The following is a 13,350-nucleotide window of genomic DNA, read 5'->3' as shown; positions in this document are numbered from 1 at the left end:
GGCCAATCAGGTGCCACCCTGGGTAACAACAGAGGGATCACACCCAAGGCTTGGTACCTGGGGTGAAAGGTCAGCCTGAGAATGGATCAAGTCAACAGATTAGACCCATCCAACAGAACCAAGCAATCCTGGAATCCTAGCCGCCTGCTCTTTCCAGGTTTCCCTTGGGTGAGCTCCTGTCTTTCCCAGGACCCCCTGAGCAGCCCGTGGAAGTCTTTAAAGAGAGAATCAACAGGGTAAACAGGATGGGAAACCTGATTTCTTCTCCATTTCCCCCTCTGCTCTGCCATAGTGCTATTTCATCTCAGACAGGAAAGAGGGTGTGGACACGCCCTCAGAGGAGGCTGCTGGGAGAGACTCCTTTGTGATAGGTGCTGGGCCAAACACAGTGGCCTGAAGAAAGTTGGAGCCCTACTACCGGCAACCTTTGTGTCAATTTAAGCAAATATTGTGGCGTTTCCATGGCAATTCCTGTTTTGAATATCCACTTCGCTCACTTTTTAAAGGGCTTTTCCTGTTTGCATTTCAACTTCAGACCTGTAAATATTTTCAGCCTTTTTAGGAAAAAAAAAAAGAGCCCATGTGCGTGCAAACACAAGCACACAAACAAGTACACAACTTCTCCGAGGTGGCAGTCCAGCCTTGTGGACCATCCTTATGATGTGGGACGTGGAACCCTGAGGTCATTTTCCATTCTCAGACCCACCCTGCAAATAGAACTGTCACTGAAATTTGGGTCATCCCTCCCTCCTTTCTGGGGGTCTAGCAGCATCCCCTACATCGTGACTGTGTGTTCCCCAAGTGGCCCATCCTCGACTGTATGATCTGCATGGAGCAGGCAGCAGCCTGGTTAGTTTTCTAACTTGATCCAGTCATCAAAGCCCCCAGGGGGTCTCCCCAGGGTGTGTGAGCCCCTCCTCTCCTGACTCCCAAGGCTGGGCTGAGTAGAAGGGAGCTGGCCCTTCGAAAGCCAGTGTCAGCACCAGACCCTCCTCTCTGCTGGGGCGATGTTTCAGGACCAGCTCCTCAGGGAGGAAAACTGGGATGGGAGGTGACTGCAAGCTAGGGGTGGATTCGCCTGCTCCCATCCACCCCTCAGCATCACACAGGGTTAACAGCATGTTTCCTGGTTTCCATGGATTCCTGCCAGGCCCCTAATGTGAGTTTCGTGTGATTTGGGGGAAGTGGATTTCCTTTGTTTTCCAGTTTGGGAATATTTTTTTCTTTAAAAAAGAGGAAAAAACACTTTAATGGGAACTTCAGGGCCACTGGGAGACTCACTCCTTTGGGTTCTGAAACTCCATTGCCTGTTAGTCCAGAATCTCCCGAAGCCCAGACAGCTTTTGGCCCCCGGCCCAAAAGACAGCTGCAAGCCAGAGGAAGGGGCATCTTGTATCATAGACAGCTTATACCCCAGACCACTCTTCTGTGGGGGTCTCTACGCCAGGACCCCATCAAAAAGAGCCTCTCTAAAAGTCAGCAACTGACTTCGGAGCTGACACATACCCCTCCAGTCTCACACTGGGACATCACACTGGGAAATAGCCACCTCCCAGACTCCTAGAAGGAGCCAGAAGACGAGAGTCCAACCACATGCCAGAGGTGTCCCAGAGTCTCATGTTTTGGTCAAGAAGGGTTCCAGTTAGGAGGGAAGAGGATATTCCAGACCCCAGCGGGCTTTATTTCTCATCCAGACCACCAAAGGGCTTGGCCAGGAGAGAAGGAACTGAAGAGAGGGTGAGACCAGGCTACCTCCTCCTCAATTTTCCCATTCCTGCCATCCCTGCCCAGCCTTGCTAGGGCGGCATGACCTTGTTCCAAGACTCCTCAACCAAGTGGCCTGACCCATTTACTAAACCAAGGCATGGGCCCCAAAGCCTTCCAAGCACTTTGGCCCTCCCACACCACAGCCCCAGGGCTGAGGCACAGATCTCGGTCATTAGGGGCAGAGCCTAATCGGTCTCTAACCAGTTGACCCAGGTGAAGAGGTGAGAAGCCAAACACAATAACAGACATAACCCTGAAGATCTAAAAACAGGGGTCTAAGGCCGGGTTCTGTCACTTGGCCCTCTGATGGCCTTCCTGGAGCCAGCTGAGCTTCCTCACAAGTCAACTGGAAGGACAGAGAAGAAAATGACAATGGCCATCTTTTCTCCCACCCAATAAGCTCAGGTTAGCAAGAGAGGCAAACAGGGTTCCAGAAGGCCCCAGGTCACAACATTCCTCTTCTTTCAGCCTCATCAAGAGCCTTCTAGAACCTCTCCCAAGAGGACTCGTATTCTTCTCTGCTCTCCATGGATCCTTCCTCACGACATTAAAGCCCATCCAGAAGTGGAGTAATTTGTTCACAAGCCTGTCTCCGCCACTGGAGTCCCCACTCCTCAAGGGCAAAACCCAGGTCTTAATTATCTTTGCGTCTCCAGCACTTAGCACAACAGCTGGCCCACGGTGGGCGGCGTAAGTGTTGGTGGAGCTGACTAGTCTCTGATCTCATGTCACAATCAGACAGGCCTGGTACAGCTTCTCCCTCTCTTCAGCCGAACGCTTCGTTGGCCACTTTCACAGCCCGCTTGGCTCCCCTGAACCCCAACCTTCCTGTTGGTCTCCCGCCTCCCCCATGAACTCACTGAATTTACAAAATGCAGGTTCAAAGGGACTTCTCGTTACCTGAGCCTTTTCCAACTAATCCCAAAAGGACTGAGCACCTACTATGTGCCAGGGAGGTGAGGGCGCAGTGGATGAGTGGTTTTCTCCCTCTGCCACCAGCTCACACCAGGACAGGTGGTATTAGCTAACTAGCTTAATTTGACGAGCACTGTGCCAAGTGTTCTCCACACATGATCACACTGAATCTTTACAATACAAAAGCAGGGACAGCATGGGCCCCGCGGAAAGATTACGGAGAACAGCACAAAGATATGAAGTGACCAGCCAAAGGTCACATGACTCACAGGTATGGAACCAGGTCAGGGCTGGTGACCCACCGAAAGTCCTCCCTCCTGGTGATCTCAGCCCTCACCCTTGCCCAGTGTGAGTTCCCCTCTTGACTCGCACCTCTCCTGGGCTGAAATCATCTCCCGCCATACACTAGGGCTGCCAGAAAACACTTGGACCTCGCAGCCAAAGGCAACATCTGTGCTCAGGTTTTCTGGCCAGGCTTGAAAGTGGGAGGAGGGGTAGACCTATGAAAACACACCAGACAGGCAGAAGGGACACCTGGATCCACCTGGTGAATGGGCTCTCAGCTGCAGACCTGCCCATTGCTCTGTATGACGGGGAGAACAGGGTCGTGCTATTTCAGGAGGTCCTGTGAGAACAGGACAACTCCTCCCCTGGTAGGGGCCACTGAGGAGCTTTCTCCTCCGTAGAGAGGCAGAGACTCTCCACATTAGGACCTCCCACCATAATAAGCACCTGCCTCAGAGGCGTGGGCTTGAGGAGCAGGGCTAATGTACCCTTGGTTTTCATCTAAGGTGAGTGTGTACACTACAGGGGGGAGGCACCTATCACCTCTTCAAAGGAGAGAAGACGGGGAGGAGATGGCGGGGAGAGATCGCCATATGCCAGGAGAGATGGATGGTGGAGGGCCTGCCAGGGTGGGGAGAGGACAGAACACTAATGAACAGATTTCATAAGCCACCCAGAGTGAAAACAAAAACACAGACGTGCACATTGCCCAACTCAGGGTTGTGTGGAAAAGAAGAAAAAAAAAACACAATAAAAAAAAATCCACATCTTAAATACAAAAATCCTACGTGATGTGTTGCGGCATGAAAGAGTTTTCCACTGCATTCTTCCTCTGTGATCTCACACAGCCTACGACGGGTCCGCCCAGCACAGTCGGTATTTGACGGTACACACTCAGAGCAAACACACACAATTAACCAAAACAAGGGCAGTAAATATTCAAATCACTCCAAACTGGCATCTTGTGGCTTCACGTGACCTCTGGAGATGGCTGTATTGGCTCCGAGAAGGGGCCCTTTTAGACGTTAGGAAGCGAGATAAACGAGACAAGAACGCAGTTCAAATAGAAGGAACCAGAACTCCCCAAGCCTGACCCCCAGCAGCCCAATCCATGGCCCTTTCTACACTTCAGGGACTATCCTGCTGAGACCAGGGGACGGGGAAGGGGCCCACACATCTCAGAGTCCTTCCCTACATATCATTCACCCCACCGCTGCTGTACGCCTCCTTTCGCCTCACCCCTCCCCCTTTTAATTGTTGGATGAATTTACAGAGCACCGTGCCAAAAACAATCAACTCTAGGGAACAGAGTTATACAAAAAAGGGCGTGTCGCCAGAGGGAGACGGATATCCATGGAAACCACCACCTTTCACAGAGGCCTGGGTGAAGCTTGGGTGAGGTGGACCAGGTGGGGGTGTGGAGAAGTCTGCTCCTCCCAGAACACAGCCTTAGAAAAGACTAGAGTTGCTGACAAACTGATGTAGCCAGATATAGTGTGGAGAGTCAGGAAATGAAGTCAACCGGACAGCATGTCAATGGCAGGGCTGTTTGTACACACACACACACACACACACACACACACACACACACACTTATATGCCACTGTGCCAGGTCACTGGGCAACAGGCCATAGGGGCTAAGGGCACAAGCTTTGGAATCAGATTGCCCAGGTATAAATGTAAGCACTGACACTCTTGAGCTGTGTGGCCCTGGAAAAAATTACTTTGACCTCTCCGAGTCTCTGTTTCTCCATCATAAGATGGAGAAATTAATAGTCACTCCTGAATCTAGACATGAGGCCTTCATTTATTTCATTTATTATGGGTAACATTCTAAGAAAAGCATCCAGCACACAAAGTAGTTGATAAGTCAGGAGAAGGGGTGGGCGGGAGGGCTCCTAGACCCTGCTCCAAGGAAGGGAGACCATAAGAGTTGTTCCTGATGACGCCCTGTATACTTGGGATTCTAAAACACCATGATACACAGTCGTCCCAAGAACTCAATGAGGTCGATGGTAATCTCAACTGAAGAGCTGAGAAGCTAAGACTCAAAGGGCTGGGACACCCGAGGCCACACACAAGCGAAGCATTCAAACTCCGAGCTATTGGACAGGGATAGGCTGAGGTGAGGGGTGGAGGGCAAGCAAGGCAGGGGGCCCAGGTGCGGGAGGCTCTCTCCCACCTAACTTGGGTAGATGCACAGTGGCCCTGGATTGCTTTCCCAGGTGTCAAAATGAAGAACTCTGTACCACTGGCTGCTGGCAGAAAAGATGGGCCAGTTCATAGGACTGGGTATCCACATTCCCCCGGAGTTTCTATCCAACGCCGACCCCATGAGACCAATGCCACCCTCTGAACCCTCTCTCTGCCCAGTTGGCATCTCCAGAATCAGGAGATCCCTGGAGGGATAATAGGAGCACGGGCTACCTCCCTCCCAGCAACCGACCCAAACGGCCTGGGAAAGGTTCCACTTCCAAGTCAGAGTTGCATGGAGAACCTGAGTGGCAACCCTGGAACCAAGGCAGATCCCTGGGAAGGACAGGGCACAGGCAAGGGGAGCCTAGAGGGGCCTAGGCCTTCCCCACTGAAACCAGGCTCAGGGGCTTCTGCAAGGCAAGTCAGAGGCACAAGCTGTCTGCCCTGTTTTGTCCCCACCCCAGTTGAAGACCAGGCTTGGTGGCTCAGCCTTTCCGCCATCGACCACCCAAACTCATTCAGATATTTCCTCTCACTTGCTTTTTAAAAAAAATTTAATGTTCTCTATAATTCATCCATCCCAGAAGATAATCGATAGAGCCCGTAATGAAAATCTGAGCCATATTTTATGATCCGCTGCGAGCAGAAAGGGCCACATCAGCAGGTCCGTTTTTGGCTTTCCCTATCTGTCTTGCCTGCCGCCCCGGGGACTACTTGCCCTGCCCGTCCTGCCCACAGGCCTCCACGCAGAGCTCACACGAGCAGGCCACTGCCCTGGCTCACGGCTCACTCAGCCCGCTCAGTCACAGGACAGTCACAGGTCTTCCTGGAGCGGCCCCCAACTTGGAGCCCCGGCGCCCCAACCTGGGAGCTCACAAGGCCTCTAGTCAGTGTCCTTCTGCAAGTCCCAAAATTTTCACAGGTGGCATTTCCCACCAAGAGAGACTGCTGCAGGACTGGGGAGGCGACTCAGTTGGTAGAGGACCTGCTGTGTAAGCCTCGTGTTACCTGTGTGCACTGGGGTGGCGGGCGGCTGGGGGTGAGGACATGCAGATCCCTGGGGTTTGCTGGTCAGCCAGGCTAGCCAATCTGTGAGCTCTCCATCCTGTGAAGCACCCTGTCTCAAAAATTAAGGTGGAAGCAAAAGAGAAAGGCACCCTCTAGTCTCCACACACATGTACACACACACACACACACATGAACATAGGCACACGTTCACACACATATTAATACACACATACATGAACACACACACATGAACATACATGTGCACACATATATGAACACATATACTACATAGAAAGTGGAAGGAGGTAAGGGAGGGGAGAGGGAAGGAGAGGAGAAGGGAGGCAGGCTGCCTCTCTTTATCCTGGACTCTAAAGTATGTCTTGGACCTTCTGGTCAGTGAAGGTGGGACATTACTATTCATTTTTACTGTCTCCAGCAAGTCCTTCCTGTCTCTTTTGTCTCCCACTCTGTGAGGTGAAGGAGGGGACAAGCCAGTTGGAGGGAAGCAGGGGACACGAGGAGAACAGTCCTACAGAGCACTTGACTCTTGTCCTGGCCAATCAGCAGACACCATGTTCTTCCCAGAATCCCTTACTGCCTAGCACCAACCAGAGGACAACACAGTGCGAGGAAGAGGTGACTGCAGCAGAAGTAATCAGAGTCCAGAGTGGGGGAGAGGGAGAGAGAGAGAGAGCCAGAGAGAGAGAGACAGAGACAGAGAGACAGAGAGAGAGACAGAGACAGAGAGAGAAAGCTCAAACCAATAAGAAGAGTGGGTTTAGCCTGGCAGTGGTGGCCTTTAATCCCAGCACTCGGGGCAGAGGCAGGAGGATCTCCGTGAGTCTGAGGCCAGCCTGATCTACAGAGTGAGTTCCAGGACAGCCCAGGCTACACAGAAAAACCCTGTCTTGAAAAACCAAACTAAAACAGCAGCAGCAGCAGCAGCAGCAGCAGCAGCAGAGTGGCTCCCATCTCCTGACGGAGCACTACACAGCCAGGACAGGCTTGTAAAACAGATGTGCTGGAGACTTTGAATGGTATTGTTTTGATGCCTCTCAGAACTTCTGGAACTGTCCGATATGGCAATCTCTGGACATGTGTGGCTTCCAAGCACTTGGAATAGGGTGACTATGACTAAGGAACTAAATTTTTAATTTTATTTAACTTTAATTAATTTACATTTAAATAGCCACATGTGACCAGGGAGTAACTGTATTGAACAAGACAGGTTTAGAGGAATAATCTCATTGATGTAAAAATAGCTTTTCTTAATAAAAAATTAAAAACCCTTTTATCCCAATGCAACAGGAATAACCATTATTAACTATAATAATAGTTAATATTTAAATGTGCTGCGGCGTGCCGGGCTCAGTGTTAAGTATTTTAGATGGGTTGTCATGAGGAATCTTCACCAAGCTCACTGTTACCATTTCTCCAGTTTACAGATGAGGAAACTGTGGCTGAGAAACACCAAGTCACTTTCCTGGTGTCACACTGCTGGGGCTCAGTGAAGTCTTGGCACTTCCCTAACATACTTTCAGGTATACTCTGAGTATTTTTAAGTTATTTTTAATTAATTATTTATTTTATGTGCATTGGTGTTTTGCCTGCATGTATGTCTGTGTGAGGGTGTCAGATCTTGGAGTTACAGACAGTTGTAAGGTGCCATGTAGTTGCCGGGGACTGAACCTGGGTCCTCTGGAAGAGCAGCCGGTGCTCTTAACCGCTGAGCCATCTCTCCAGCCGCTAAATTATTTTTTTATATTTAAAAATGACTTACCCATAAGCATAAATTGTACTAATAGAGAAGATGTATTTTTTTTTTTTTTTTTTGGTTTTTCGAGACAGGGTTTCTCTGTGTAGCTTTGCGCCTTTCCTGGGACTCGCTTGGTAGCCCAGGCTGGCCTCGAACTCACAGAGATCCGCCTGGCTCTGCCTCCCGAGTGCTGGGATTAAAGGCGTGCGCCACCACCGCCCGGCTGAGAAAATGTATTTTTAAGGATTTATTTTATTTTATGTGTATGAGTATTTTGCCTGTATGTATGTATGTGCACCAACCACATGCATGCCTGGTGCCCAAGAACAGGATGATAGATCCCCTGGAATTGGAGTTACAGAACATTGTGAGCTGCCATGTGGGTGCTGGGAACCAAATCCCAGTCCTCTGTAAGAGCAGCCAGTGCTATTAGCCCCTGACCATATCTCTCCAGCCCCCCTCCCAAATTTTTTATTTCATTTTATTTTATTTATTTATGGTGTTTTTTGAGACAGGGTTTCTCTGTGTAACTGTCCTGGCTGTCCTAGAACTGCTTTGTAGACCAGGCTGGCCTCAAACTCACAGAGCTCCCCCTGCATCTGCCTCCCGAGTGCTGGGATTAAAGGTGTGCGCCCCCAGCGCTTGGCCGAAAGTGTATCTTAAAGCCCCTAAAAGGAAGCGGTTCCCTTTCCCTGGTAGCAGAAGATGTAAAGAAGTTACTGGAGCGCTTGGTTAGTAACTCAACCGGTAGGTAGAGAAAGAAACTGACTTTGAGACTCCCTGTGTCCCACACGTACCCACTGCCCCGCATCCTGTGTCAAGAGGGCCCAACACCTTCAGTGATGCTGGCCTGAGGTCCTCCAGGCACCACGTGGCTGAAGAAACCCAGCTTCCTTCTCACTTCTCGGGTCAGCTCAGAGCAGGGCCTTAGCACTAGTTAGGTCTCTGTCTCAAAGGAGGCGGAGGCGGGCGGACGAGGAGAGTCTGCATTCACTTCTCACATTGGACCCTAGGTCCCCACCTCCTTGGAATCAGGAACACAGGGCCAGCCGAGAGACTTATTTTTCCCAGGAGGGATAGCAACTATCCCTATTCACCTACTCTTGGGCTTGGCTCAGAATGAGGGGGACGAAGAAAATCCCTCTCGAAGGCAGGGATGAATGTGGACAACCCAGACTACTGAACCGAAAGTCAAAACAGACTCAGGGGAATTCCCAGTTGTATTGATTTTGTTTTCCAGGACACCAGCCTGGGGACAGGGGATACAAAGTGACAGCCCCACTTGGTCTGGATTTGATTTTGGCTTCCCCTCCCTGAGACACACAGATTGGTGTGACTGTGTGTGTACGTGGTGGTGGTGGGGGGGGATAAATGTCTGTATTGAGAAGTTGTTGTTGTTACATATTTCTGGTCCTGCGGTCTGCAGTTCTCTGTCATTTCCAATCTACCCTAAGTTCCCCTTGAATTCACATATTTATTTTTTTGGGCCGGTTTCAGGTGCTTCTAGCTTATCAAACAATCAACCCTGTGAGGCACGCTGGGTGTTTCCAGAAATTACATCACAAAAAATCATGCAATTAAAGTGTAAGGGGGAAAAAAAAACAGAGCTGTTGCTTAATTTCGTATTTTAATTAGCGACTTATTGTAAACGTAGACTTTTAAAATGGAGGCGCCTGAGCAAAGCCGGGAAACAAGTTTTTCTAATGAATTAATTTCACCCCCTCATTCTCAATGCGACTATCACGCTCCAGGTTTGCTCTGTCCCTGATTTTCCTTCTATTCCACGTCTTGATCTTTGTTCAACCACACATGAGACAAACAACCTCCAAATAAAATTGGGAAGTCTAGTACCATGGGAGCCCAAGAGAGTCCTGATCAATAAGTTCATAGCCTTGACCTTGAAGAAGTTGACTGTGGACCCAGCACGAAGGTGGATGCTGTGTCTCTTCACAACTGGCTCTCAGGGGACCCCTGTATTACTCTCAGGGCACAAAGGGCACAGAGAGGAAAGCCAGGGACCGTGATGACTGAGGTAAGACTGGGAGGGTCGGGGAGCCCTGTGGCACCTGAAGCCCAGCAGTGACATGAGGGAACCTAGAAAGAGGCAGGGCTGTCCTATTGGGGAACCCAAGAGCCTGCTGGCTGCCTGGGGGAGGAGAAGGGGCATGGGGTCGGGAGAGAAGAAGCCATCTGTGGCCATTTCAGAGAAATGACACAGCCATCTCTCCCAGAGACCCACAGAGGTGATCCAGGTCCAGCCTTCCATCTCTCTTTAAACCAGACCCTCTTGCCTGACACATCCACATTCCCGGGGATAGTAGGTAGCCTTGTGATCACAGTGGTGAGGGGATTGGGGGCCATCCGGACCCCTGCTCACTAAGAGTCCCAAAGAAAGGAAGGAGGGAAGGAAGGAAGGACCAAAGAGAGGAAGGGCTGGACCCATGTCACTGCTCCCTGGTTAGGAATACGGACCCAACCCAACAACAGATCCTGCTAGGTTGAGCTTCAATCATACAGGAAAGCTCCCATCAAACACAGGCTGGGCATGGATGTACCCCAAGATTAGGGATTTGGAAAGCCATCTGAGGAAGCTGGCCCTGGGAAGACAGCAACAGGATTTAACACCTTATCCCGGCTGTCTGGTAAACACCCTGAGCTGTGCCTACCCTCCACTAGGCAGCCGGGGCTCCTCAGGTGTGTCGGCGACGATGGGCAGGTAGAGACAGCCGGCGGCAGAGACAGGAAGGGGGGAGAAGGGACTGAGGGGTGGAGGCTGGGTGGGGCTGGCCTGGGAGGATGGGATGGGAGACAGCAAAGCCAGACAGTCCATGAGACAGCTGACAGGTGCAGGAGAGTGGGGGAGGTTTGTCAGGGGGTTAGAATACTGGGGCATACCGTGCTCCACCTGGGGGATGAAGAGGTAGCTGAGTGGGATGAGAGCAAGGATAGTCTTGGAGTCCAACCTCCTTGTTTTCAGGTTTAAGTAGAAACTAAGGCAGCCCTGGGCACCAGACCACAGGCTCACCCAGATCCCACAGGTCCCACAGATCAGGGCTTATTGTGGCCAGGCAGAACAGCGGCACATACTTCAGCGCATCTGTCCCCAGCTCATACATAATACCCCAGGTCCCAAAATCAAATCCATCAGAATAGAGTGTCCTTCTACTTTAGGGGGTGCCAAGACAGGAAGAGAGATGGGGGGGTGAACAGCACTGAAGCAGATGACAGGCCCCTCAAGCTTCCAGAGATGGCTTGGGGACAGTCAAGAGTAGATAAAGCTAGAAAAGTAAAAAAATAAAAATAAAAGATAAAAATAGGAAAGAGGTGCCTGAGGGTCCTGGGCATTCTTAGGGAAGACCACCATGGCGCTGACCCCAGTCCAGAGGCCAAGTGAAGAGATTTGGCAGATGCCTGTACCCAGGCCAGGCACTCCTGGTGCCACCTGCACCACCAGGCTCAGCAGGGTACCCCACTAATCCTCTTTCCTCTTCCGTCTGCTCCCTGAGTAATTACAGTTTTGGGTTGAAATCTCCTTGGAGTGTAACCCCCTGCCTGATGCCCTGTCTAAATCCTTGGGTACACAGCAGGGCATCTCCCTTGTCTCAAAGAGCTCCAGAAGTTTCCACAGCCAAACAACACACCCTCCCTTTTAAACCTCCTCACTTCTTGCTCCTTTAGGCAATACCTTTCCTGCCCTGGCCTTGGCTCCTTCAAGCTGTGAAGGCCCTGCTCCTGTGTTCCTCAGCTGTTGGCCCAGGGCCCCCTGAGTGTGCTGGTGTGGAGAAGAGGAGGTTCCTGGCCTACTGATAGGCCTTGCCGCCTGCATATTCTAAACCCTATGATCCCCAGAAATCCATCCACAGTTTCTTCATCCGAAAGAATCCCAAAGAGGCCAGGATGGAGAGGTTTTCTGCATCGCTGTCCTCTATGGGAATACCAGCCCTGCTGTTGGAGGGTAGCTTGATCTGTATATGTATCCCACCACCTAAGTCAGTGTGAGCCCTCTCTGCTCCAGATGTGGTCCTACAGATTAGCCACCAGGAGAAGCTAGGGGCCTGTCCTGTCCTGCCCTTCTTGGCTCCAATGCCAACTCTTGAGTCAAGACCATTCTTAAGAGTTTTCTGCAGCGAGTCCAATGTCTTTGACAGACCCCTCCAGTCTCTCCCATTCTGATCTAGCCAATGTCAACACCGAATCTTCTCCTTAAGTGCACCTACCTTTGAGAGTATGCATATGTACACATACTCCACCCAATCAAGGGAGAGAGAATATACTGGAACACCCCCCACCCCCACACAGAATGATCTAGGTTGGGGCTGGAAATAAGCAAAACCAACTCACTCTTTCCCCTGCACCAGGCAAGTGTCCAGAAAATCCTGGGCAATACACCCTACTGACTCCACCAGACATTAGAACACTTGTTCGGTTCCCTACCCTTTGGAAGTGGGTCCCCAGTGCATCCCTTTGGGCCATTGCTGCTGATAATTTTTCAGAGATAAACAAACCGGTTTGGATAAAACAAGACCCAACTTGAATTCTTCACCCAAAATTCAAAGCAAACCTCACCTACCACCCTTTTCCTTTCCCTCTCTACCTACCTCTGGTTCCCTGAAATCCAGGCCACTTGGCTTTAAAAAAAAAAAAAACAACTCTTTGTGGTTTATAGACACCACCACACCTAGGTCTGGCTAGTCATTTGTCCCCACTTGAAAGGATGCTAGCTCACTGAGAAAGTCCTAGTCTACTTTCTCACGTTGGCCTGGACTAGAAGAAAGAACAAGGAAGGACAGATCTGTCTATCAGTCTCTGTTTGGTTGGCTTCTAGCCTGTGTCTTTGGTTGTTTTTAAAGTCCAAATTCCAATGGTTCCTTTCTCTAAAATCTGTAGTCTCTTTCTAGAAAGTGAGTGTAATCTGGACAACTGGTCTACCTGTCATGTCCAGGCAAAATAAGAAGTTGCTCAGCTCCCCTGGGGTTCACCAGGCTAATCCAGGCCAATGTCAGGACAGGAAGGAAACCAAAGGAACGAGAGGAAAGATAAAGATCTGAGATCCATGGTCACATATATCTCCTACCTACTCAGTGTGTGATGTACCTGCCTACGCCCACAGTCATTCATGCCTGGCACACCCTCACCCACCACCCTGTCCCACCCAGTCAGGCACCTGAGTGGCCTCAGCCTCTCCAAAGAGTGCTCTCTACTTTCTGCCCTCAGTTAGTCTGGAACCTTTGCCAGGGCTCCTGCCTCCAAAGTCCCCATCAGTGGGGTCTGCTCGGTCCCTGTAGCTAATTTACACCCGTCAGGATTTAAAATAGCTGAGGCATAAATGAAAAGTCCAATTTCTTCAAATTTGCATTGTAAAACCATCCTTCAACTTCCTTGAAATAAATTTTACTATTTTATTAGTGCAAACAAAATGGTAA

At 50.4% G+C, this 13,350-nt stretch overlaps 1 protein-coding gene across 2 annotated transcripts in view; it reads right to left on the bottom strand.

Moving 5' to 3' along the window:
• Casz1 (castor zinc finger 1) overlaps positions 1-13,350 on the bottom strand; it is a 146,724-nt gene that overhangs the window by 113,734 nt on the left and 19,640 nt on the right. The gene's annotated exons all lie outside the window — the stretch shown is intronic.

This window comes from Peromyscus californicus, unplaced genomic scaffold, assembly GCF_007827085.1.
Source record: "Peromyscus californicus insignis strain IS unplaced genomic scaffold, ASM782708v3 Scaffold_5__1_contigs__length_169319896, whole genome shotgun sequence".
Classification (NCBI taxonomy): Eukaryota; Metazoa; Chordata; class Mammalia; order Rodentia; family Cricetidae; genus Peromyscus; species Peromyscus californicus.
The sequence above is the reverse complement of the archived record's forward strand: the minus strand, read 5'-3'. Positions and strand labels throughout refer to the sequence as shown.